The following is a 4,465-nucleotide window of genomic DNA, read 5'->3' on the forward strand; positions in this document are numbered from 1 at the left end:
AGGTGGGCCTTTCATTTCCGCTGGATGAGACATGGTCTTGACCACACTCTACATCATGGTAAAATATGTGTGTGGAGGAGGGAGGGCGTCTGAAGTCGATGTTTCTCTGTTGGGTCGAATGTTAATTAAAGCTGACGCAAATGTGGACCCATATCAACCACAATTCCATTTTTCTGTAAGATCATTTTCATCCCGACAACAGGTGAGTCCAATGCTTTATAACACGTTCCTGTAAAAAAGTTTGAGGGCTCTTCGTTATAGCAACTAAAACCTCACAATAGTTTCCTACTTGTGTCTTTAGTCTGGTATTTTGAAAAATAGACTTCTATCCACAAAAGTTGAGGCAACAGCACTTCTGTCATAAGAACTCTGTCTGAGAAGCATGTTAATGCACTTAGTAACAGGTGTGCACAGATGTATCGTGCTGACGGGAGGGCTCTTATCAGGCGAGGCAGGAGACCACGAACTGGGACAGACCGTTCCCAGCTCCTCCCGTGCGCAAGGAATGAGATTCATCCCTTCATCCAGCGTCCAGCGTGTCTCCTAGGGGCCTGTAACACACCAGACACTACGGTAGGGGCAGCGGGTAGCCTGGTGAGGGTGACAGACCTGGCCCCGAGCATAGCCACCAACCTGCAGGCCTTATCAATGTTGCTGTCACATAGGAGTGACAGCAACATTTCCAAGTGGAAGAATCTCAAAGGTCATCCCATGAAAAATTCTAATTAAGAGAAGTTTCTAGATTTAAAGTAGAATTTTCCAGCAAGCGGGGCCTATTGCATTTCGTTAGGCAGGATGGTTGGGCCCAAAGTAGACATCGATTTTTCTTCTCCGACAATTCATTGGAAGGCGGAATCGATGCGCTTGTGAACACCTTTCAGCAAGGACCAGGGCGCTCCCTTCAGTTCATCAGGAGGCACAGCCGGCTGTGCGTCCTCTGTTGCTGCCGTGCCTGCGTCATTGCAATGATGAACAGCTCGACTTTCTGGGGGATTTATGGGAGAAAACATGTCTCTTAAAAACGTGTGTTCCCTAAAATGCTTTAAACATTGGATAGGAGAATACCAAAGCCCGGGGAGGCAGGATCCCCCCGATTTTCAGCCAGAGAGCATTCCATTCGAGTCAAAGGAACGGGCATCGATAGAGCTCACACCCGCCGCCACGTGCCGGGCACAGTCCTGGGGAAGCAGAGACCCCACGGCAGCGCAGGTCCTGGGCGCTGGTCAGTGCGGAAGGCAGGGGGCAAATAAACCGTCACCTGCCAAGCCTGCTCTCTCACAGGTAGGTACCAAGTGCTAACAGATTACCAGCTAGAGGAGAATTAGGGAGGCTCCAGAGAGGAAATCATTTCCAACTGTGTCTTGATAAGGCCTGCAGGTTGTAGGAAATATCAACATTTCTAACATGACATATGAAGAAGAAAGTAAAAAAGCCCCCCAGAGTCCCGCCCCCCAGGGCAGCCACTGTTAGCCCCTGCCCCGCCCCTGCTGATGGCTCCGCCCCTGCTGATGGCTCCGCCCAGCCAGCGTTGATTCACCAAGGACACCTGGCCTGGCTCTTCACTAAGGGTCTTTCGCAACCTCATTTTATCCTCACAACAAACCCATGTGGCAGGTAGAATTAGAGAGAGTGGTCCTGATGTGGGGAAAGGCGGGAGTGTCAATCCTGGCTTACGGTGGAGGAGATGGGGAGGTTTAAGGACGATAAGTCGCTTACCCAGGTTCTCCCAGCTGACACGCAGCAGGACGTGCCACCCATCTGACTGCGGAGGCCTGGCTCCTAGCTGCCTCAGACGGTGGGCCCTGTTCCCAGCTGCAGCTGGGGTCTGAGGGGACCTGAGCGTGAGGGTGGGAAAAGCGGGGTGCTGAGTGGCAGGAAGCGAAGCTTGGTGGGGGGACCTTGAGTGTTTTGCTGAGAAGTTTGGACTCAGCCTGAAGGTACTGATGTGTCTACTAGGGTTCTTAAGCATGAAAGTAACGAGATCTGTTTGGTGTTCCAGAAAGATCCTGCTGGCTGCCATGCAGAGGTAGAGGCATAACCCGCATCAGGGTGGGGGATTCTGAGGCCGGTGAAGGATGAGCTGACCCTCCACCAAAGGGCAGCCTTGGGGAGGAGATGCGGAAAGCTGCCAGGTAGAATCACTCGCCTGAGTGAAGGACCTGGAGGACGAGGAAGCCAGAGCACACGGGAGGACCCTTGGCCAGCGTCCTGGTTTCAGTGCCTCGATGACCGTCTGCTGTGTTGGGAACTGTGCCAGACGCTGGAGCACAGGGATGAACTAAGACTGATCGCGACTTTGGTACAGCGGTATTTAGCACCCTTGGGTGGGCCACGACAGGACCACCTGACGCCGGATCCCACTCAACATAGAGAACTGGAATGGTGAGGCCCTAGGTACCCGTGTCACCCTGACACGGACGTGTCACTCGAGATGAAAATGCCACGTATTTTCAAGAGCAGGCTTTCTTAGCAGTTTTTAATCATTTATAAAGATATCTAGATCCTGTGATGAGTTGCAGGGGAGGAAGAAGTAAACCATTTCTTTCCATTTCTTTCATGCGACCGACATGAACTTTGAGTTTTCGTGTCCCGGATCTTGGTGCCATGTGGGGACACATTCAATCAGATCCTCTTAAAGGGTGACTATTTTAAACTCATCCAAACTTGAGCTCTTTGTGTTATTAGAAAAAAAAAAAATCTTGGACATATTTTTGGCAAAACTGAATAGTAGCATGAATGCAATTAAATCTAACGGAATAAAACTGCATAAACTCCGGTATATTACACATTGTGACTTACTCCCCTCGGAATGGAGCCCCGGTAAGGGGAGCAGCTTCCAGCCTTTGTCTCCTCGCAGCGTCGTCTGTGTAGTGGGAATTTTCAACCACAAACTCAGGTGAGCAGCGAATGCTGCTTTCTTTACTCCGACCATTGGCCTGGATTTCCGACTCAAAACCCCATCCAGCTGCCCCCCACCCCACCCTGCAGAACACCGCGGGGGCTTCTAACTCCCTCCACCCGCCCTCCCGCTGGGCGGGTGTCACGGGAATCCCAATGGGACAGGGTGCCCACGTGTTCCTTGACCACTGTCCACGGGGCTTGTGTTGTCCCACGGTCAGCCTTGTCCACGTGGCATGTAGGGGTGCATGTCGCTGACGGGGAGGGAAAGGAGGGGCGTGGGGAGCGTGAAGGGGAGTCGATGAGTGTCAGGACGTACGGGGTCCCGGAGGAGCGTGCGGGGGAATCGGGGGTCTGTGGCGCGTGGGGAGAGTGTGGCAGCGTGTGGGGGTCGTGTGGGGGACGTGGGGCGGGGGCTCCCGGAGACAGTGGCTGGGATGCCCCTGCACTCAACGGCCACCGTTTCCACCAGGGGCTGCCCCTTCGCGGTGCACGACACCGGATGCCAGTGAGATGCGGGCGTCCAGGCGCAGATCGGCTAGGCACTGGCGCCACCTAGTGTTCCAGCATTTTATTGGCCGTTTTACCGAAACTTGTATCTGTGGTCACCAACTTGGAGTGCTCGAGCCGCGGGGCGCAGAGATGTGCAGAAAGGTAGGGCAGGAGCGGGCCAAGACCTCGGTGTCGTAATCGCGATTCCGAGGGGCGATCCGGAGCGACTCGGTTCTCAGCTACATGTGGGCTGCAACACGAACGACCTTCACTCGCAAGGTAAGTGCTCCCTCCCTTAGTCACCCTCGGCTGTGCTTATCTCCTACCTTGCTAAAAATAGATCCACGGGTCACGGTTTAAAGGGAAATAGAGTCTACGTCCATGCCACCCTGAACAAGCCGGATTCCGTCCGATCTCGGAAGCTAAGCAGGGTCGGGCCTGGTTAGTACTTGGATGGGAGACCACCTAGGAAGACCAGGTGCTGTAGATGGGGGGAAAATAATAAATAATAAAGGGAAATAGAATTTAAACGAAAATAGAACTTTCTACAACATCAAAACGCACCAACCCTAATTGCAAGGGACACAACTAAATCCTGTTTCAGGAGTGACACGGCTCCTTGGGGACACAACAAGTCTAAAAGCGGAAATTATGCACAGTCCCTGGAAGTGCTCATTTCACTCTCCTTAGCTCTATTCTGGAAAGATGAAGGGAAACAAGTGTGCATGGGAGCAGTTATTATACAAATGTCTTTGCATATGTGCCAGTTTACAGTGCAAGGGAACCATCTGCAGACCTCAGTCCTCAGCAGTCACTATGGACGGATTGCTGGTAGCTGAGCCTGTTGGTCTGGGAGTTGGAAGGTCCCTCTGTGCTGCTTGCCCGGTGGCCCTCCCCAGCGATGAGGAGCCTCAGAAAACAGGCCCCGAGGACTCGTCTTAGGAGGGGTGGTCTGACAGTCACCCTTTCCTTAGGAAAGTCAGCTGTGATTCCCAGTTGCCCAGCGCACGGCTCCCTCTGTGGGAACAGACGGCTTGAACCCAGGCCAAGAAACAAGGCTTTGCCTCTGCGATCC

The 4,465-nt window shown here is 53.1% G+C and overlaps 1 pseudogene; it reads left to right on the forward strand.

The window, feature by feature from the left end:
* Positions 1-3,761: 3,761 nt before the first annotated feature.
* On the forward strand, positions 3,762-3,880 carry LOC111741264 (annotated as a pseudogene).
* Positions 3,881-4,465: the final 585 nt, after the last annotated feature.

Source organism: Pteropus vampyrus, unplaced genomic scaffold (assembly GCF_000151845.1).
Source record: "Pteropus vampyrus isolate Shadow unplaced genomic scaffold, Pvam_2.0 Scaffold75, whole genome shotgun sequence".
In the NCBI taxonomy this organism is placed as follows: domain Eukaryota; kingdom Metazoa; phylum Chordata; class Mammalia; order Chiroptera; family Pteropodidae; genus Pteropus; species Pteropus vampyrus.